The 23889-nt window shown below is 39.9% G+C and overlaps 1 protein-coding gene across 1 annotated transcript in view; it reads left to right on the plus strand.

Annotated features, from left to right (window-relative positions):
- The window catches only part of ERN1 (endoplasmic reticulum to nucleus signaling 1), a 1214209-nt gene that overhangs the window by 767488 nt on the left and 422832 nt on the right, over window positions 1-23889 (plus strand). The window lies entirely within an intron of this gene.

Raw genomic sequence — 23889 nt, forward strand, 5'->3', positions numbered from 1 at the left:
CAATCTGTTGGGGTCCTAGTGTCCATAGAGAGTGTGGCACTTCCTAGATATGGTTCCTTTGAGTCCTTAACAACGAAATGGTTCATAGGTTCATACTAGGCTATCTGCCCTAGGGCATTTATAAGCCTAGCCAGAGTGTGTTTGGCTTTCGCCACCCATTTTAAATTAATTTTGCTATGCCCTTTTTCGAGGTTAGTATACTTTGCCTCTGTCTAACAGTGACACAGAAATGATACCCGGTGTAAACCTATGATCTCCCATCCACTCATCAAGATTCCTCTTGGAGAGAGTCAATGAGGGACTCTGCCTAACCTGGACTGGGATTTTATTCCAGAGTGAAGGGAGCCTCTGGGTTATGAATCTGTCCCTCCAGCATGTCCTATTTATTTCAGTGCTGAGGTTCAAGTCTCTCGAGTGTGTAGCTCGATGGGATTTGGATTTTCTGAGGTGCATCATGTCCATTAATTCCGGGTTGGACATGGCTTTATACGTCAGGCACAGATCACCTCTGAGCAGACGGTATGCCACTGAGTAGAGCTGGAGTTTCTTTAACCGGGCAGCATATGGCATCTGTTTGAGCCCTTTGATCCTCTTGGTGAGGTACTTTTGGGGTCTTTCCAGTTGCTGCAGGTGTCTGGTAAGGTACATCCCAAAAGGGGCATTGTACTCAATTATGGGCCTGATGAGGGATGAGTAAAGAGGCACGATGACCTCCCCTGATCTAGATGTGAATCCCTTCATGATTAGGTGGGCTATATAAAATGTTCTTCTAACCACTTTGGCCACGTGGTTATCAAATGAGAGATTGCTATCAACTTGGGTCCCCAGGTCCCTAATTACTTCTTCTGTACTTAATGGATTATCACCTATGTGGTAATTTGTGGGCACTTTGTTTTTGCCAAAGGGGATGATTATACACTTTTTGGCATTTAGCTTGAGGCCATGGCTCTGGCACCAGTTGTCTGTTTCTATGAGGCCCTTTTGGAGGATGCTTGCGTTGGATGGAGAGTCGATTATGACGCCCAGTTTGCAGTCATCTGCAAACTTGGTCAGCCACAGTCCTTCCGTGTTGGCCTGTACCTCCGAGAAATATATACCGAACAAGAGAGGTCCCAGGGCTGAGTCTTGTGGGATGCCACTTGTAACTGGCTTGGAGTCTGACATGGCTCCAGCAATTCTAACCATGTGAGTTCTGTCCTTGAGCCAGTTTGCAACCCATCTAGTGACATAGGGATTTATATTTAAGCTAGTGAGCTTATCTATAATGCCCGAGTGGGGTATTGTATCAAAGGCTTTTGCGAGGTCCAGGTTGGCTATGTGGGCCACCTTCCCCTCGTCAATGGCCTTGACTGTTTCAAAGAAATCGACCAGGTTTAAGAGGCAGGATCTGCCCTTAACAAAGCCCAACTGGGTAGGATCCAGAGTCTGTAGGTCCCCAATATCTTTATTTATGAGGTCCATGATGATCCTTTCCATAGCTTTGGTTGTCTTCAGCTCCAAAGCACTCCTCGAATCCTTCGTTCTCTTCATCTTTGGGCTTAACTTTGTGCAGCCATAGTTTGGATCTGAGGTGTATATGGTAATGTAGTCCTGAGTCCAAGATTTAGTTTCTTTAAAATTGGATCCTTTTTCCACTGATCCAAGATTTAAGTTTTGATAAGTCAGATCCGACAGCTTTGGAACTGACAAGGAGACTAGTCAACAAATTTGTGTTTACCCTTGTATAGCCCACAGTTTGGATCTGAGATGTAGGTTGAAAAGTGTAATCCTTGGTATGGGATTCAGCCTTCTTGTTGTCGAATCCATATACCACTGATCCAAGGATGTCCTTCAAGGATGCATCTGCAGTCCTAACATATGGGTTGTCCTGCCTCAGGCAGCCCTTCGGTCGGCCGGATTCCAAAGTCTGGGTCTGGCCTCGGCTGATGTCGCACTTCATCCGACGTCATAGCTGCTGGGGTATAAAGGCATCAGCCGACGCCATTTTCCTCAGTCTTTCTTGCCGCGCGGTGCCCGAAGCAGAAGCTGTTCGCAAGTGCCGGTCGGTCAGATCCAGAGATTCCTACTACCGAAGACTTCTAAAAAGCTAAGTACCCCGTTGGGGACTCTTTCTTGCCTCAGCCGATGTCAGACAAAGTAAATAATTGTTTAACTTGTGGGAAACAAATACCTCATAAGGATTTCCACTCTTACTGCCTTCCTTGCTTAGGCCCAGACCACGACGTATCAGCTTGTCTAGCCTGTGCTTCCTTCAACCGACGGACGCTTAGACGTCGGTCGGAGTTTGCAGAGGAGTTTTTTGGTCCCGCTTTTGCATACAAAATGCCGTCGGAGACTCGACTACACAATTAGCTAAAAAGCGCAAGGAAAAGGACCGACACTCGCGGTCCACGGTTTCGGCTGAAACCACGGTTAGGCCAACCGCGAGTGTCTCGGTTTCGGCTGAAACCGAGTCCTCGGTTCTTCCTTCGGCCGAAAGCATGCCTCCGATAGCCGAGGCCTCACAGAGCATGGCTGAATCTGCTACTGAAATTACTGCTACAGAAGCAGGCACCCAGGATTTGTCAGACACTATTCCTTTAGACATATCTACCCCTGCACGTGGGGCTGCTAGACCCCCTGCTTCTATGTCTATCAAGGCCTTTTCCAGGGCTAAAGCAGCTAAATCTTCTAAGGCCTTACCTGCTAAAACTCCCTCACACAGGCCTACCTCTAGTTCCCAAATACTCAGCCTGGCTGTGGATCTTATTTCTTTGATCAGGGGATCCCAACCTCACCCAGACAGGGCCTCTCAACCCCCTCCAGATAAGAGGTCTAGGACTGAACCCCCAGAACCTGTCTCTACAGACTATTCCTCGGATGACTCAGATATTTCAGACCATCAGGAAGGCCCATATTCTCCTTATGAGGATTCTGATGCAGAAGACTCCATTCCTTCTGCTTCTCCTCCTGAAGAATTTTCTTTTGGGGAAACCCTACATGCTATGAGGGAACACTTCCAATGGCAGGGCCAGGATTTTTCAGATTCAAGGAAAAGGCTAAGGACTTTTTTACACTTACCACAGCATAGGCCTTTAGCCATTCCTCCAGTACTAACAGTTGTTGATGATGCATATAATGATGCCTGTACTGCCCCTGATTCTCTTCCTCCAGCCCCTGCCAAGCCTGACAGATATTACAGGGTCCCGGACACACACTACCACTTGTATAAGGCTCCTGTTGCAGACCCTGAAACCATTTCACAGGGCCCCAAAGGTGTGGCAGCTGCCTCTGCCAAAAACCCTCTTCCCTCTGAAAGGGAATTTAGAGCATTAGAGAGATGGGGTAAAAAGGTTTATACTTCTGCTACTCTTTCGGCCAGGGCCTTAAACTGTCAATTTCACATGATTCAGTACCAGGAATTTTTGTTAGACCAGCTAAATAAAAAAACTGTCCTCTCCTGAACCTATAGACCACAAGTCCCTTCAGGATTTGGTACATAACTCTCAGCAGGTCAGTAACCATTTCTTAAAATGTGGCTATGATGCACTGGAGGCTTCCTTTAGATCAGCTATGACTGGAGCAGTGATTCGAAGGCATGCCTGGTCAAAAGAACAATCCTTACCAGACCATGTAAGTCAAAACTCCTAGATGCTCCTATGGAGAAACAAAGTTTGTTTGGCTCCCCTGCACAGGAGGTTCTAAAGAAAGTGGAAGAAAAAGCAAAATCTGTCCAAACAGTCAAGGATTTCTTACAGGTCCAACCTCCGAGGTTTAGCAGAAATTGGCCTTTGAAGAATTGGTCCTTTCCAGACACCTCCAGAGCACAGAGGGGCAGAAATAGACACCCAAGAGGCAGAGGTCAATCTAGGGGTGCCTACAGGGGACGTCATTGGCAACCTGCCAACCAGAGAAGTGCTGCCACAGATTCAACTACAACCACTTCCACAGGACAGACACAGTGACTTGGCTCTGGTTCCGCCTACCAGGGAGCAACTGGAAGCACCCTTGGGCGGAAAGCTAGCCTTATTTTCCGACAACTGGCATTGCATTACAGGAGACAAATGGACTTTACAAACAATAGACAAGGGCTACAGGTTTCACTTCCACACTCTACCAAAAAAGAGAGGAATGCCAAACCTACCACCAAGCCAAAAATCAGAGGCTCAAAGACAAATCAACAACTTACTAAGGATGAGAGCTATAGAAAAGGTACCACCTATGGAACAAGGTCAAGGATTTTACTCCAGGCTTTTCCTTGTACCAAGAAAAGAAAATCAATGGAGACCTATTCTCGACTTGTCCGCACTGAACACATACCTCATTGTTCCAAAATTCAAAATGCTGACCCTCCAGCAACTTCTTCCCATGCTGGGCAAGGAGTCTTGGCTGGTGACTCTAGATCTCAAGGAGGCATACCTGCACGTCCCTATACGACCAGATTGCAGAAGACACCTCAGATTTCTTGCAGGATCAGAGCATTATCAATTCTCAGCATTGCCCTTTGGCTTATCTACTGCACCCAGAGTATTCACGAAATGCCTGGCATCAGTAATTGCTCATTGCAGGCTTCAGGGAATTCAAATTTACCCATACCTGGACGACTGCCTAATACAAGCGGACAACAAGGCAAAATTAACAAAAGATTTGGAAAATGTCATACAACTGTTGCAAGCCTTGGGATACACAGTCAACATGCAAAAGTCAAGACTAGTACCATCCCAAAAGATGACATTTTTGGGTGCAGAACTGAATACATCAACTCAGATGGCTTTTCTCACAGAAGAAAAACAAAAGCAATTACCAGTCTATTTCAGGACATTAACAACACAAACTCACCTTACTGCAAGGAAAGTCCTGCAAGCCCTGGGTTACATGGCATCCTGCATAATATTGATTCCGCATGCCAGGCTGCATATGAGAAAGTTGCAATGGTACCTAAGGAATGTATGGTCTCAACACAAGCACAGTCTAGAAGCCCAGATTCCAATAATTCCATGCTTGAAACAAGAATTCCTGTGATGGGCTCAGGCCTGTCAGTCGAACAGAGGATTGCCTTTCCACAAACCACATCCAAGCCAAACCATCACCACGGACGCCTCAGACCTAGGCTGGGGGGCACACATAGTGGACAAGTATATACAAGGCCTATGGACCCAAGACCAGCTGAATCTACACATAAATCTAAAGGAGATGCTGGCAGTGAAACATGCAATCCAGGCATTCAGACCACTCCTTCAACAAGGTCACCTGCTGATAAGGATGGACAATACCACAGTCATGTGGTACATCAACAAACAGGGAGGTACACACTCATATCCTCTATGCCGGATGGCAATGGACCTGTGGAATGTGGCCCTGAATCTCAACATTCAACTACAGGCCAGATTTGTACCAGGAAAAGAAAATTCACTAGCAGACACCTTAAGCAGAACTACCACGGATGCTCACGAATGGATGCTGCATCCAGATATCTTCAAAGCCATAACAAAGAAATGGGGACTGCCAGAGATAGACCTGTTCGCCTCCCCACACAACCACCAATTGAAGAAATTCTGCACAAGAGCATACCACCCACTTGCCTGGAAGGTGGACTCCCTTTCCTTCAGCTGGAAAAACCTGACAGCATATGCATTCCCACCTCTTCCTTTGATGTACAAAGTCCTACTGAAGATCAAAGAGGATCAGCCAAGGGTAATCCTGATAGCTCCAGACTGGCCAAGGCAACATTGGTACCCGCTACTGAGAAGCATGTCTCGGACACACGCATGGCCTCTACCTCTATGTCCCTTACTTCTAACACAGAACAACTACAAGATCCTACATCCAAACTTGAAAACACTGCAGCTAGCTGCTTGGAATATTGCATAAAACAAAATAAAACAGATTTATCTCAGAGGGTTAAGGACATTATCCTGGAGGCACGCAGACCCTCCACAAGGAAAACTTATTCAGCCAAATGGAAAAGATACCTCATTTGGAGTGCAGCAAAGGGAGAAAATGTCTCATTGGTAAACATAGCACACATCCTGGAATACTTAGCAGAACTGTTCCACAATGGCCTGTCCTACTCCTCCATTAAGATTCATGCATCAGCAATTTCAGCAGAATACAACATGGATCCTCCTGTCTTCTCTCATCCTCTACTCAGGCAGTTCTTGAGGGGAATCAAAAATGTAAAGCCTCCAAGGAAACCACCTTTACCTACATGGGATCTTAACTTTGTGCTGGAGAAGTTAACACTTCCCCCTTTTGAACCAGCAGCAACAGCAGACTTACAGTTCTTATCTTGGAAAACTGCTTTCCTGCTAGCGATCACTTCAGCAAGAAGGGTATCTGAGTTACAGGCATTAATGGTAGTACAGCCCTTCCTTATCTTCCATCAGGATAGAGTGTCTCTGAGAACTAACCCTACTTTTATGCCAAAAGTGGTCTCCAGAGTATCATTGAACCAAGCGATTCATTTACCTACATTCTTCCCCAACCCACAGAACAGGGGGGAAAGACTACTACATACCTTGGATGTGCACAGACAATTACGCTACTATCTGGACAGAACTAAGACCAACAGAAAAACTGACCAGCTTCTGGTAGCATATGCAACAGGAATGCAAGGAAAAGTAATTTCAAAACAGACAATCTCAAAATGGATAGGAAATTGCATTAGATTTTGCTACTCTTTTCATGGAAAGACAACTCCTGAAAATATCAGACCTCACTCCACAAGAGCTACAGCCACCACTACAGCTTTCCTATGAGGGGTGGCTACCAAAGACATTTTAGAAGCTGCTACTTGGAGCTCCGTGCATACATTTGCCAAGCATTATAATCTTCCTTTATACTCCAGATCCCGAGCAGGTTTTGCAACTGCTGTTTTGCAAGGGATCTTGACTACACCATCTTTATCTTAGTGCCTCCTCCCCCAGTTTGGCTATGGTATTCTACCCATATGTTAGGACTGCAGATGCATCCTTGAAGGACATAGTACAGTTTTGTACCTACCATAAATGTAGATGTCCGATAGGTATGCATCTGCAGTCAGGATTACCCACCCTCCTTCCCCTCTGTGGTATTCCTAGGGTACTTACCCCTCTTTTAGCTAGCTGGGGGAATTTATTATGGTGTATTTGTTTGTATATATGTATATATATATATATATTTTTTTTATCTCTACTGTTTGGAATTATTTGCATTTATCCAAATTTAGCCTTCCTAGAGGGCACCTGGCATCTGGGGCAAGAAACACTGAGGAAAATGGCGTCGGCTGATGCCTTTATACCCCAGCAGCTATGACGTCGGGTGAAGTGCGACATCAGCCGAGGCCAGACCCAGACTTTGGAATCCGGCCGACCGAAGGGCTGCCTGAGGCAGGACAACCCATATGTTAGGACTGCAGATGCATACCTATCGGACATCTACATTTATGGTAGGTACAAAACTGTACTTTTCCATTAGTGGCTCCAATGAGGGCTCCAAGATTCTTCTTCAGATGAGTGGGATCCAAAAAGCAGGATACTCTGCAGGACCTGAAACATTGAGAGTCATAGCTGCAGAAGAGACAGTTTATGATGGGTTCCTGCCCCCCCCCCCATCTCTCTGGAATAGGACAGGGACAACAATAGGTGTAGGTGCACATGTATTGTGTATACATGTGTGTGGATGTGTACATATGCATATGTATGTGTGTGTCTGTGTATGTCTGTCTGTATGTATATATATATATATATATATATATATATATATATATATATATATGTAAATATGTATGTATGTATATATATATATATATATATATATATATATATATATATATATATATATATATATATATATATATATATATATGTATATGTATATATGTATGTATGTATATATATATATATATATATATATATATATATATATATATACACGCACACACACACACACACACACACACACACACACACAGTGTAGATATATATATATATATATATATATATATATATATATATATATATATATATATATATATATCCTGTCTTTCTCTTCTTTGGATAGGTATGGTTTGAGTACTCCCCCAGCAAACCCTGGGTTGGGATCCGATGACTAGATACTGGACTCTGGTATGCTGTACCATTCAAGAATTTGGCTCCTTCCGTCCCTGAAATGGTGAGTTTCTTTAGGCTACCCTATCTCAGAGGCAGCTCAGCAGTTCCCTTTCTTGTTTTTTGGGATCCGTAGCCTTTCAATCCACACTGTGGTGGTGGTGCTGCGGTAGCGTTGTCGCCTCATAGCAAGACGTTGTCCCGTTCAATTCTCAGCTAGAGCGTCTTCTGTGTGGAGGCATACGTGAATGGGGCATGCCTTCGTTGAAGGTTGTGCATCAGGGCTGATAACCCGGTATGTAAAAATCCACTACTAATCATTAGCAAACCGGAGTTCCGATGTGGTGAGCCCTAACCGGAAAAAGCCGAAAGACGCAAACAAACAAGCCTTTCAATCCATACTTTTTTGGGGGCTGTCAGCTTCTCCTTGGGTCTGAGACTTCCCTCAGACCCATTGAGTTTCTTCAAGTTGTTGATCCTCAACCTGTATAAATATTAGGATATGTGGCTCAGATAGCTAGCAGTAAACTTCTTGCTATCTGCCTTCTAGGTGCCACTACCTAGATTTATAAGTTGAAAGGTTTTTCTGGGTATCCTTCCTCCTCCTTTCACAGGAAGGCATGGACGGCCTGACAGTCAAGTCTGTTCTGTAAGCTCTTGGGAGCAGCGTCTGGAAGCTAATCTCCAAGTTTTGCCTTGGTGAAATTATTTTCCTTTACTGTTAATCACATCTTGGAACATCCACACCTAGTTTTGCTCTTCTGTCTAGCTGACACAGACAGCCTGTTAACTACTCAGGCCCCGGTTTATGAATGCCACATCCTACAAATCCTTTAACTCCTTTCTCTTACCAAGAATATCAGATGTTGCAAGGGGTTTTGGCATGGTGGCTAGACTTTTACAGTCCTTCTGATTGTTAGCCCATTGAACTTCTCTGAACAATGAGCCTAAGGCGTGAACTTCGGGTGGCACCCCCCGGTTTGGTTTCACGGGGCTGTTCTGCCATATGTTAGGTGTCTTATGCTAAAGAAAATAGGTGGGAGGCTGGCATACAGGTTTATGTGTTTCCCTTAAATATAAAAAAAAAAAAATACATGAGCCAAAAACAACTTGATGTGAGCAAATTCCCCCTCCAAAAAGCACAACAGAAGTATGTTCTGATGAACATAATATCTGTTTTAACTGTAATAGAGGACCTAATTAGTATCTTCACCCCTGTCCTTCTTCCCCTTAATATGAATCCGCACATATACCTTGAAAATCTCTGACCGTAAGCTGCATGCAGTCAGTTTACTTTAAAATATTTTCTTGTAATAAAAGTATATCCATCCCTTGCCTCAAAAGGCAAACATTATTTCCCTCTTCACCAAATGAACCTATCCATTCACATTGTAAGAGCAAATATTAGTCAGCCATGTGGATTTTAATATCAAACAGAAATCAGTTATCGTAATGAACAAGGGTAACTCTCCCCCATTTTTTTTCTGGAATGTCACACACAGAATTTTAACCTCTTGAAAGCTGGAGTTTAGCTTATCAATGCAGCTAAAAATACCCTGTAACATCTTGTAGATTTTTGAAACAAACACTGTAATATGACTTGGGAACACACCATTAGACAAGGGTAACTCATACCAAACACCAGTAACGTTATAAAAAAAACTATACAAAAAGAAGAATGTCTTCTTTAGAGAGGTCATTTGACCCATTTGTAAGTGTGAATCATCCTGGGAACTCTCCTTACAAGCAGGGCAGTCATCCCTTCTGCTAGAGAGGAAGAAAGAAATATCATGATCCAACTCCCTCCAACCCTCAAGAATCTGTATAACCCTAGATTATTTTATTGCAGACTTACGGTATGTACTAGCCACCTCATTAACTCATTGCTGGGATAGACCTTGTTGGAGGCACCAACTTACCAAAAGATTTCTCCCTGATGCTGACACATGCAACAACGGATAGAGTAGTTCTGTCAAGCATCTACTGCTCCACGTCCGTTGTAAATTGGAGGCATCAGAAATTAACAGAAAGAAACTCCTTTGTGAGCTTTAGTCTATGAACAAGTGTAGACTATGTAAGTAGGTGGTAGGAGGCAGACTGTAACATCTAAGGTAGAAGAATCCTGCGTTTAGCTAAAATTCTTAAAGTTTTTTGACTTGTCTTAGCTACTCATTTATTAATATCAGCTCATCTACTCTGTCATTCGCACCATCTGCATACAGTCTCTACAGAATAAAAGCAATGAACCATTCCACAATGAGTCTTCAGAGCAAAACGTTAAGTATTTCAGTGGTAGAGCACAGTGTGAAAAAATAACCCTGTCTCAGGATCAGACCAACTGTAATGTGCGCAGCTAGCCTATTACATGACACGACTTACTATGACGACTTCATAACAACTGTTACACTTAACATGACACTACTCCTGACAAGGGATAAAGCCTCCAAAATTAACCCATTACAATTTGTAAATGCACCTATTTTATGGAGACATTATAAAAGATGACACCCAGTAAAAGGAATGTCACAATCATTGTGCTGGCCCTGTGCAACTTCACTATAATCCTGAGCTGCTTCCATACTATCCATCTTTTACTGTTTTAATGAATGATAGCATTGGAGCACAGGAAATAGTCCTTTTGGTGAAACTGAAGTCCTCTTTGGCATTTTCTTGTCTTCCTGATGAATGTCCATCTCAGCCTGGGAGACTACAGGGGGGCATTTGCCATGCTCTCCTCCAGGTCCTTGCTCACATCTTTGGGGTCTAAATACGTTTTTGCCCCTTCTGGCCAAAACAGTTTGAAGAGGGCAGTGTGAATAAATTTAAACTTGATCCCTCTTGCTCTAGCCAACTTTTCCTCAGGTCCTCTGAGTAATCTAGATCCACATATACCCTATTGGTACATAATAGTTTTGCACCTGGTCTCCAAAGCTGAGAGTATTCTTTCCCTCTACTGATAAGAGTTAAAATGTACTATTATTTGCTAAAGACAAGCATGTGAAGCCCTGTCAGTGACCCAGGCTGTCTTGTGTGCCCTGTCAATACAGCTATCCCCCCCTGGAACCAAAGTCGATTGTTCCAGGTATCCCAGCAATTCTTATGTTTTGCACCTGGCTCTGTCCTCTTGATCTATTAGGAAGCTTCAACCAATCCAAATCTGGCTTCAGAGGAGGCAAGTTTAACTTTCAAAAGCTCATTGTTTGAAGTCAAACTTTGGGTCACATCAGAGTGTTCAATCACTTCTTCTGTAACTTCCTCAAGCAGTTTATCATGGTCTCTTATGTAATCTTCTAAGCGGGCATTCATCCAACATAATTCAAGGAAAATATCCTTAAGCGTCACTTCACCTGGCGAGTGTAGATCCTGGCAGGCAGCTTTCTGGCTTGATGCTTCCTGATGTATGTTGCTAGATGGACCAAAACAGTTGCTGTTTTTCTCTGTTTCTTATTCTTATGTCATACTGTAGACGACACTCACCATAACATGTAAACTAAACAAGAGAAATTGGAATTTGAATGAAAAGAAGCATTATTTTATTCTGTTATCAAAAACTAATTGTAGGAGAGAGTGTTTGGAGAAATGTGTTTTCAACTATGCATCATACCAGACATCTTCTATAACATTCAATTTATGTCATAAATTGCTTTATACAAATGTCAATAAGAACAAAAAACTGGTTTACTGACAATTTTCCCTTTAGTGCCCTAAACATTAATGATGTAAAGTGGGGTATATGCTTTACAGTCCATCCACAATTTTAAAAAAAGGTAACAGAATTCCAGTCTTTCTTAGGCACTTTTTTTCAAAGCTGTATTTTACAAATATGATTGAAGCGTTATAGTATCCCATCAGTTAACTAATTTCAGTGTTGCTGGTCTTCTTCCTGATCATCTCCATCTCCCATCACCAGGCTCTGTTTCAAGTCCAAGGTACTCCTGATTCCTCTAGTCAATTCTTCTGTATTTTTTTTTCTGTCTGTTAAGCATTTTCCTTTTCAAAACTGGAAAAGGTTTCACTGGCAAAGTTTCTGTATGAACTTTACTGTCAAAAGAATGAGGAGCAGAGTCTCCTTCTCTGCTTGATTGTTCACTCTTTTGTTTTATTTAGTCTTTAACCTGTTCTGCATCAAAAAGGTTTTTAACCTTCCAGGAAAAATATTTTGAAGACAGCTGGAACAGCATGAATCTCACATGTGCCTCTCGACATTCCCTGATTGCTGGGAGAAATGTACTTCTTTTCTGCCTGGTGTACAATGAATAATCATTTTCCTCAAAAACTCTTGTTGTCTCAGTTTTTTAATGCTTTTCCTGTCACAATTTTTGCGTAATCAGCTCTTTCTGCTGGTATGATTGCATTTTAAGTTATATAGGTCTTGGTTGCTTTTGCCAGGTTTGGAGCATACACACAATGTGACCTTTCCAATTAACGAATATTGATGTGGAACATCAGTCCAATTGTTTGCACTTTCATAAAAATAATGGTCTGTTCTTTTCAGTATCTCTTGTACAGCAGAAAATTTCAGTTTTTTCTGCACAACTCTTTTTTTCTTTACTCTCTATTTTAAACAGCTCTTCTTGAAGAAGCCTCATGCTCAGCCAGCCTTGTCTTCATTTCAACCTCTGAGTTTTGCAGTTTTTTTAGTTCATCACAGTTAGTTAAAGCTTTTTCTATATTTCCAGCCTTTTATTATTTCAGTTGCTATATTCATTAAACGTTGCATTTAGGTTCATAGGTAAGTACTAGGCTATCTGCCCGAGGACATTTATAAGCCTAGCCGGAGTGTGTCGGCTTTCGTCGCCCCATCGATTAATTAACTGATCCTCTGTCAAGCAGAGCCAATGAAGTGATCCCAGGGGTGTATTTTCTGTTACCCATCCACTCGTCAAGGTTCCTGTTGAAGAGTGTTAGTGAGGGGCTCTGCCTGATATAATTAGGAATTTTGTTCCAAAGCACGGGGAGTCTCTGTGACAGGAATCTATCCCTCCAGCATGTTCTATTTATTGTTGTGGCGAGGTTTAGCTCACTAGAACGTGTGTCTCACAGTGACTTGGATTTCTTTAAGTGGAGCATGTCCATCAATTCTGGGTTGGACATGACTTTATAAGTTAGACAGAGATCACCTCTGAGTAAGCGATAAGCCACTGAGTACAGCCAGAGTTTTTTCAGTTGGGCTGCATAGGACATATGTTTGAGGCCAATAATCCTTTTGGTGAGGTACTTTTGTGGTCTTTCCAGCTGTTGGAAGTGTCTTGTGAGGTACATCCCGAATGGGGCATTGTACTCTATAATGGGTCTAATGAGTGATGAATAGAGGGGTACTATAACCTCTTTATTTCTAGATGTGAACCTTTTAGTAATTAGATGGGCCACATAGATGGATTTCCTAACTACTTTGGCAATATGATTGTCAAAGGAGAGATTACTATCTACCTGGGTCCCCAGATCTCGTATTACCTCTTCTGTATTAAGGGGGCTGCCACCTATGTGGTAATTCGTGGGTGTTTTGTTTTTCCCAAATGGGATGACTATGCATTTTTTGGCATTTACAAAAACACAAAGCTGGCGCCAAGGAGTGGAAAGTCCAACCTTCAAATCCAATGCTCACCAAAAAGCAGTTTGTATGAAAAGTGTTCCGTTGGTCAGTAAAAGTATGCTGAATAAACAGATCCAAGCAGCAACGGTGAGACCAGAAGAAAAAGCCAAAACGTAAAATCCCTTTAACGCAAGGTTTATTAAATTACAAAAAACTAGCGTTTTCGCTGGAGCCACAGCTACAGCTTCTTCAGAAATACAACTTTTTTAAAAGTACGATGAACTCTTTTAAAGCACGTTATGTGCGTGGGGTTTTACGTTACAGAAACAAGTTAAAGGCATACACACTCTGTAAAAAGTGCTTCACGCCAAGCCCTCAATTTATACAAATGTCATTAAAAATAACTTAACTATTTATAATACCAGGTGAATGCTGAACTATTTAAACAGCAAAAATCTTAATATAAGAACCTTAAAAAATCCTTTAACCATTAAAAACCTATCATCTAACCATGGTCATAATGACCAACTATCACCTACATAAACCCAAAAAAATATATGTATATCCAAAAAAATAATAAGTAACCAGCTTCACTTATTTAGTTGCCCTTAGGTAACTAAACTACACAAAATATAAAAAATAAAAAAATATATATATGTGTGTATGCTTAACTAAGAATACGAACCACTTTATTTGTGTGCTTATTAAAAAGCAATCTAAATACTTATGATATAAATTATAACATAAGCCCAAAAACAATGTGTATAAAAGTGATAAATCCTTTTGTACATAAATTTAACCCATTTCTAATATATAATATGTCAATTAAAAACAACCATTTAAATTTTCACTAATATTTAAAAACATACTTAGAAACTAATATTACCTTTGTAGCAATATGTTACAAGGTGAGTCAACATTAAAGTGGTTCTAACCATAACAGTGACCATTATAGAAATTGACAATTGAAAATTAAAAATTACATATTTTAATTCTCAACAAGGTCCTTGCCTAACTGTATAGTTTAAACCAGGATAATACAAGTTCAGTAGAGAATTTCTGGTTCTTTTAATTAGTAGAATTCTCCAATACTGAAACTAATCCTACAGAGTGCCCTTAGGAAAATCAACGTTTATAACTTTTCATTTTTAGTACACAAGCAATGTTGCAGTGTTCGTTCAAACCAGGAAAGGAAAAAGAATCTAATAATAATTGCCACTCTAGTTCTCTGTTTTCTAAAAATAGAGAAATTGGTCCTGCTCTTTCTGATTTAAGGACCTGGTCGATGGCTAAAAACTGAAAACTATGCCCCTCATGTTTGTCTATATGCTTGGCTAGGGCATTAGTTTTATTCTTTTTCCTTATAGCATAAGAGTGTTCATACACCCTATCACTCAGTCTTCTATCAGATTTTCCTACATAAAAAGCTGAGCAACAGTTACAAGTGGCCAAATACACAACAGATCTCGATTCACAGTTCAATTTGTGATTAATATTAAATTTCTTTTCACGGACTATAAAAGAATTAGCTACCCTTACTAAGTGACAGTAATTACAAGTGCCACATTGAGAACAACCTTTATTTTTTGTTGCCCAACTAGATACTTTTGATCTTTCCAAAATAGATTTCAAATTATTGCCCCTTCTATAAATAACCTTAGGTTTAAATCCAAGTTTTTTCAAGAGTTGTTCATCATTGGTAATAAAATACCAGTTTTTGTAAAGGATAGACTTAATGCTGTTTGAGTCTAAACTAAAGTTGGTAATAAAACTACTACCCTTAACAGAACTAACTACGTCCATAGGGGAGGTAGACATGTTGTTTATACTGTCCCTGTCCATACCTGTACTTAAAACATCCACAGTAACAATTGGAAAACTATTTCCTTGCGGTAGAAGAGGTGGGTATTGACCTAGGTTTCTTTTATTGTTAACTTCTTCAAAAATCTCGTTGAATAACAGAATCGGGTAGCCTCTGTTGGTGAACATGTTTTTCAAAATCTCACATTCATCCAAAAATATACTCTCCCTGCTACACATTCTAGATGCCCGTATTATTTGCCCTTTAATGATAGCCTTCTTTTGTTTAAAGGGGTGGCAACTCTTGAAGTGTAGTAGGGAGTTACAGTAAGTTGGTTTCCTATATATGTTAGAATAAAATTCACCTTTAAGGAAGTCTTTAGACAATCTAATGTCTAAGTAGTCAATTTCTGACTCCGAGAATTTAAATGTGAATTTTAAAAACGATGTAGTCCCATTAATTGATGTTACAAAATTCTTGGCCAGTGTACTCCCTCCTTCAAACAGTATAAAGATGTCGTCCAAGTATCTAGTATAAAACTTAATTGGACTCATCCTTTCGTTGTTGTTAAACAAGAAATATTTCTCCCAATATGCCATGAAAAGATTTGCAACGCAGGCCCCACAAGGGGAACCCATCGCTACTCCTTGATTTTGTTTATAATATTTCCCATTAAAGGTGAAATAATTTGATGTTAAAATAATGTCAAGCAATTGGGAGATAATATCAATTTCTTTCCTTGGAGCTTTCAAATCAGTTAACATAAGGGTAATCCATTCTATTGCTTCAACGTGAGGTATTGATGTATAAAGGTCAATAACATCGATGGTAAGAAGGTTTAATGTCCTTCTAAATTCTATTTTGTGGATTTTCTCCAAAAAAGACCAAGAGTCTTTACATATTTGAGGGACTTCTTTAAGATATTTACTCAGGATGTTGTCAACTAGTTGGGCACAAGGGTATGTAAGAGAGATACGACTATCGATGAGGGCTCGAAAAGGTGGATTGTATAGGTCCTTATGCATCTTGGGAATGCCAAAGATAACCGGAGTTTTTGGCATGATGATGTCGATGTAATTATAGGTATCTAAGTCGATATTCCCGTTTATATGCAAGTCCCTAAAATAACCCCTATTCCTAGAGTATGAGGTGTTCATTTCACTCAAAGATGAGGGACAATACGCAGGGCCTTCCAAGATAGTTTCCATCTTCTCAACATATTTATAGTTATCAAAGATAACTAACCCACCACCCTTATCTGGTTTAAGAACCCTAACTGGGGCTTTACACAGTTGTTCAAGGGCTGTCAATTGCTCCTCCGTAGCATTATATTTCAAATTGTTGTTTTGTAATGCTTTAGAACTGGACAAAAATCTAAAGTCAAGTTCACAAATTTTTTCAAATAAAAACAAACCAGTGTGTAAAGGAGGGTTGAAGGTACTAGCTAATTTTAGGCTATTATGACAGGAGGAAGAACTTTTGTTGAATAACAGCTTCAAGTTCAACTTTCTTACAAAACACTTCAAGTCCACTAAAGTCTTGACCAAATTACATCTTGATGTTGGAACAAAAGAGTGCCCAAAAGCTAGAAGTTCAATCAAACACAAGTCTACTTGAAAGGTAGAAAAATTGTATATTGTAAAGTCCCCCTTAGCGTTAGTCAAGATTTTTAAGTCACCCAAGGAGTTGGAGTTAGATTGAATACATGGATTTATTTCCGGTTGTTCCAATTCCTCTTCGGAAAGGGACGAAAATTCGTTTTCCCTAAAAAATGGTCCCCTGGGTGGCCGTCTCTTTTATTATTGTTGTTGTAAGATTGATTACTTCTCGTATTGTGAATTTTGGGTCTGGTACTCTGTTCATGTACATCAGTCCTTACATCGCTTACCGTGTTACCCTGAACACCTACACCATGCTCCTCAGGGTGATTAGTCTCATTACAGTCATCCCCCGGAGTGTTAACTTGAGATGTATTCGTGGTAACTAATAGCTTAGGGTAGGCTGAGTTATTAAGGTAACTCTGTCTATCCCTAATTTATTCTTTGAGTGAAATGAACACCTCATACTCTAGGAATAGGGGTTATTTTAGGGACTTGCATATAAACGGGAATATCGACTTAGATACCTATAATTACATCGACATCATCATGCCAAAAACTCCGATTATCTTTGGCATTCCCAAGATGCATAAGGACCTATACAATCCACCTTTTCGAGCCCTCATCGATAGTCGTATCTCTCTTACATACCCTTGTGCCCAACTAGTTGACAACATCCTGAGTAAATATCTTAAAGAAGTCCCTCAAATATGTAAAGACTCTTGGTCTTTTTTGGAGAAAATCCACAAAATAGAATTTAGAAGGACATTAAACCTTCTTACCATCGATGTTATTGACCTTTATACATCAATACCTCACGTTGAAGCAATAGAATGGATTACCCTTATGTTAATTGATTTGAAAGCTCCAAGGAAAGAAATTGATATTATCTCCCAATTGCTTGATATTATTTTAACATCAAATTATTTCACCTTTAATGGGAAATATTATAAACAAAATCAAGGAGTAGCGATGGGTTCCCCTTGTGGGCTTCATGTTGCAAATCTTTTCATGGCATATTGGGAGAAATATTTCTTGTTTAACAACAACGAAAGGATGAGTCCAATTAAGTTTTATACTAGATACTTGGATGACATCTTTATACTGTTTGAAGGAGGGAGTACACTGGCCAAGAATTTTGTAACATCAATTAATGGGACTACATTGTTTTTAAAATTCACATTTAAATTCTCAGAGTCAGAAATTGACTACTTAGACATTAGATTGTCTAAAGACTTCCTTAAAGGTGAATTTTATTCTAACATATATAGGAAACCAACTTACTGTAACTCCCTACTACACTTCAAGAGTTGCCCCCCGTTTAAACAAAAGAAGGCTATCATTAAAGGGCAAATAATACGGGCATCTAGAATGTGTAGCAGGGAGAGTATATTTTTGGATGAATGTGAGATTTTGAAAAACATGTTCACCAACAGAGGCTACCCGATTCTGTTATTCAACGAGATTTTTGAAGAAGTTAACAATAAAAGAAACCTAGGTCAATACCCACCTCTTCTACCGCAAGGAAATAGTTTTCCAATTGTTACTGTGTATGTTTTAAGTACAGGTATGGACAGGGACAGTATAAACAACGTGTCTACCTCCCCTATGGACGTAGTTAATTCTGTTAAGGGTAGTAGTTTTATTACCAACTTTAGTTTAGACTCAAACAGCATTAAGTGTATCCTTTACAAAAACTGGTATTTTATTACCAATGATGAACAACTCTTGGAAAAACTTGGATTTAAACCTAAGGTTATTTATAGAAGGGGCAATAATTTGAAATCTATTTTGGAAAGATCAAAAGTATCTAGTTGGGCAACAAAAAATAAAGGTTGTTCTCAATGTGGCACTTGTAATTACTGTCACTTAGTAAGGGTAGCTAATTCTTTTATAGTCCGTGAAAAGAAATTTAATATTAATCACAAATTGAACTGTGAATCGAGATCTATTGTGTATTTGGCCACTTGTAACTGTTGCTCAGCTTTTTATGTAGGAAAATCTGATAGAAGACTGCGTGATAGGGTGTACGAACACTCTTATGCTATAAGGAAAAAGAACAAAACTAATGCCCTAGCCAAGCATATAGACAAACATGAGGGGCATAGTTTTCAGTTTTTAGCTATCGACCAGGTCCTTAAATCAGAAAGAGCAGGACCAATTTCTCTATTTTTAGAAAACAGAGAACTAGAGTGGCAATTATTATTAGATTCTTTTTCCTTTCCTGGTTTGAACGAACACTGCAGCATTGCTTGTGTACTAAAAATGAAAAGTTATAAACGTTGATTTTCCTAAGGGCACTCTGTAGGATTAGTTTCAGTATTGGAGAATTCTACTAATTAAAAGAACCAGAAATTCTCTACTGAACTTGTATTATCCTGGTTTAAACTATACAGTTAGGCAAGGACCTTGTTGTGAATTAAAATATGTAATTTTTAATTTTCAATTGTCAATTTCTATAATGGTCACTGTTATGGTTAGAACCACTTTAATGTTGACTCACCTTGTAACATATTGCTACAAAGGTAATATTAGTTTCTAAGTATGTTTTTAAATATTAGTGAAAATTTAAATGGTTGTTTTTAATTGACATATTATATATTAGAAATGGGTTAAATTTATGTACAAAAGGATTTATCACTTTTATACACATTGTTTTTGGGCTTATGTTATAATTTATATCATAAGTATTTAGATTGCTTTTTAATAAGCACACAAATAAAGTGGTTCAGATTCTTAGTTACACACATATATATATTTTTTTATTTTTTTATATTTTGTGTAGTTTAGTTACCTAAGGGCAACTAAATAAGTGAAGCTGGTTACTTATTATTTTTTTGGATATACATATATTTTTTTGGGTTTATGTAGGTGATAGTTGGTCATTATGACCATGGTTAGATGATAGGTTTTTAATGGTTAAAGGATTTTTTAAGGTTCTTATATTAAGATTTTTGCTGTTTAAATAGTTCAGCATTCACCTGGTATTGTAAATAGTTAAGTTATTTTTAATGACATTTGTATAAATTGAGGGCTTGGCGTGAAGCACTTTTTACAGAGTGTGTATGCCTTTAACTTGTTTCTGTAACGTAAAACCCCACGCACATAACGTGCTTTAAAAGAGTTCATCGTACTTTTAAAAAAGTTGTATTTCTGAAGAAGCTGTAGCTGTGGCTCCAGCGAAAATGCTAGTTTTTTGTAATTTAATAAACCTTGCGTTAAAGGGATTTTACGTTTTGGCTTTTTCTTCTGGTCTCACCGTTGCTGCTTGGATCTGTTTATTCAGCATACTTTTACTGACCAACGGAACACTTTTCATACAAACTGCTTTTTGGTGAGCATTGGATTTGAAGGTTGGACTTTCCACTCCTTGGCGCCAGCTTTGTGTTTTTGTTCCTGGTTTTTTTTGGCATTTAGCTTGAGGCCATGACTTTAACACCAGGTGTCCGTCTCAGTAAGGCCCTTTTGGAGAATGTCCGTGTCAGCGGGAGAGTCAGTTATGGCTCCCAGTTTACAGTCATCCGCGAACTTGGTTAGCCATAGTCCTGTGTTTGCTTGTACTTCTGAGAAGTATATGCCGAACAGTAGGAGTCCCAGGACCAAACCTTGCAGGACATCACTTGTGACTAGTTTAGAGTCGGACCTGGAGCCCGCGATTCTTACCATGTGAGTTCTGTCTGTAAGCCAGTTGGCAACCCATCTCATGACAATAGGGGTTTATGTTCAGGCTGGTGAGTTTTTCTGTAATACCCAAGTGGGGAATGGTGTCGAAAGCATTGGTGAGGTCAAGGTAGGCTGTGTGAACCACCTTTCCCTCATCTATGGCCTTGGTGAGTGTCTCAAAGAAGTCAACTAGGTTTAGTAGGCATGATCTGCCCTTAACAAAGCCGAACTTGGTCGGGTCAAATGTTTGGAGGTTCCCAGTGTCTTTGTTAATGAATTCCATGATGATGCGCTTCATAGCCTTGCAGACAAGGCTAGTCAGGCTTATGGGGTGATAGTTACCAGGGTCAGTTGTGGCCCCTCCTTTGTGGAGAAGAATAACTGTTGCTGTGCACCATTCTATGGGCGCGTAGTCTGTGGAGAGGCTGAGGTTGAACAGCGTGTTTAGGTGGGGGGTTAGTTCGTTCAAGACGCAGCCTGGGACACCATCTGGTCCCATTGACGCTGTATTTTGGGCTTTTGAAAGGGCTGTTTTCACCTGTGCTTCTGTGATTTTTGGGACACTACACTTTTGCGGTATTGTTATGGGCCCTTTTGGAGGTGAGAGGGGGGTGAAGTTTGCACTGAATCTATCTGCCAGGATGTCGGCAATATCAGTAGGTTCAGTATACTTATTTTAAGAACCTCTGAGTGGATTATTTTTATTTTAAATAACTGGAAGCCATCTCATGTACCAAAGCTGAAACTTGAATTGCTTTTTGCTGAACAACTGCAGGATTCTCATAGCAGTGTCAGTGCTGCAACAGGTAGCACAATTGCCTTTTGTGAAGAAGGCTGCAAGTTTTTTTCCCACACTAGGTAGATCAGTTGCTGGCAGTGCTGTGTAAGGGTGGTTGCTGCACTTTTCTTTGTGTGTATTTCTTTGAGTGAGACTTTAAACCTAGGTCTCATCTGATTGAGTAGCTTCTAGCTCTGGTGGATTTAAAAGATACCACAGTATCTATTGAAAAGAATAGGAGAAGTTCCCAAATGCCCTGGCCAAAATTCCCCCTAGTAGTATAAATACCAGCTGGAATCTCCCATTAAAAAAAATGGCAAGTACCCTAGTGGGACTAACCCGGTCAACAAATGACAACAATAAATAACATTTTCTCATCAGAGTTTTTTCTTCTCCTTTTCTGGTTGATTTCATCCAGGTTTTCCAGATTTCTTCTTTTTTGGCATCCAGGCAGTATAATTAATAGCTATTGACTGAATTCTACCAACTGTTAAACTGGCTCTTTTTTTAACGGCTTCTGTTTTCCCACTGGGAGAGCACAAATCAATATGTTGATCAGTGTGCAGCCATCTTGGAGGCCACCTGTTTCCTTCTCTTTTCCCAACTAACAGTAAATTATTTGAAAACCCTGTGTACATGAACCAAATGATTTATTTACTGTCTCGGTTACCATGTAGACTGTAGTTAGATGCATTGCCTGTCAGAAGTAATGAAATATATCCCACAAATAATCCTATCTAATTCACTTGAACATTATGAAGTTATACAAGCTCCATTGTAGTTTTGTTTTCACATCTAATTAGAACAGAATTGAGCAACATGACTACATCAGTTAAAATATACTATTCATTTACATTTTTACAAAAACAGTATGCATTTTGTGGTCATAGCTCAGATGTTAATTTAATGCTTCCATGATTAACTCTTCCTCCAGAAAAAGGTCTCTTTCCCCAGAAATTTCACAGTAGTTATCTAGGCCACTACCTTGTCTATATATTTTAGCTAAAATAGTCTGTCAAACCAACGTGCTGCAGCTGCATTACACCAGATCTGTCACTCTTCCCTTTCAGCTCTTATTGATCCTCCCATTCACCTCCTACTCTTCTGAACTGGCAAATTCATCAGATGCGAATGTGTGTCTCATCCATTTCAGGTGCTGCAGAAGATATTTTTTTAGGTAGTTCTTTTACCTTGATTGCTTCTGTTTTCTCTGCATTTGTAAATATAAACATTCAAGCAGCCAAAATCACCTTCAGCATAGCAAGGACAGTTCATCTGTATTTCAGTCTTTGTTTAAAATTTCACAATCCCTAATGCCTTCTTTAACCTACAGTCACTGTTGAAATACATACTGTGAGCAGTCATTGACATAAATAGGTCATCCGTCTACTGAGCATCACCTTCTTGATTGCCATAATGGCACCGCAGCATGCTCCTTTTTTGTAATGAGGCATAAACTGAATAAAACTAACTCTAGAATTCCCTTTCTTTTTATCAGATTGAGTCAGGGGCAGTTTCAATGCTTGATAAGCTGTTACAACAGCAGATGAGCTGAATGAAAAGTCTTCCTACTGTGCATTTTAGCCAAATCCTGTAAATCCATAGCCTGTGTACCCTTTGCTCTTTCTAGTACTCCATTCTGAAGCTCTCTCTCTGTACCTTATCTTCCCTTGAAAACTATTTATTTGAGGTGTGGCTGAAAAGACAAACTGTGTGTCAAAATGCGTAATGTGTTTAACCAGTGCAGTTAGTTTTTAATCAGTGCAATTAGTTTTTTCAGTTATGTTACTATTAGAAATTAAAGAAGCAAAACTGCTGGGAAATAAGTAAATCCTTGGCATGTTCCACATGACCAAATACTTCATCAAACTTGCCTCATATCTCACCAGTTGTTGCTTAATTGGTATCATGGTGAGTTTCATTCACTTACAAATGTCTCACATAACCAGCCACCAGCTCTGTTAATTGCGTGTCTTCTGACACTCTTGTTGCTTCTGTTACATTGAATCATATACATTTTTTCATGTCAAAATTGCACAGTTTGGTTTGGCTGTTCTTGGTGCACATCACTAATCACCTCTTCCTCTCAATTTGCATTTTTTGCAGTATTTTCCCTAACTTCAATCAACACTCCATACATAGCATCTTCATACAGTATGATTATGCATGCTTTTGTCGAAACACAAAATGTCATCATTCCAAACATCAACCATAATGCGTCGACAATGTGAATGTTGACACACTACTACTCATGCACCTAGAAACAACCTCTGAGCATGCAAAATTTACAACAAGAAAACAATATTAAACATTTAAGATTGCAGAGAATTGGGGAACTCAATCGCATTCTCTCACATCTTTCAACTATATGCTTAGCTGACCAAAAGCAGTCAACTAAACAGGTATCGACCAAACACAATGTCAACAAAAACAGTTTGTGTCTTTCGGCT

Source organism: Protopterus annectens, chromosome 4.part1, assembly GCF_019279795.1.
Source record: "Protopterus annectens isolate FY-2018-M chromosome 4.part1, PAN1.0, whole genome shotgun sequence".
In the NCBI taxonomy this organism is placed as follows: Eukaryota; Metazoa; Chordata; order Ceratodontiformes; family Protopteridae; genus Protopterus; species Protopterus annectens.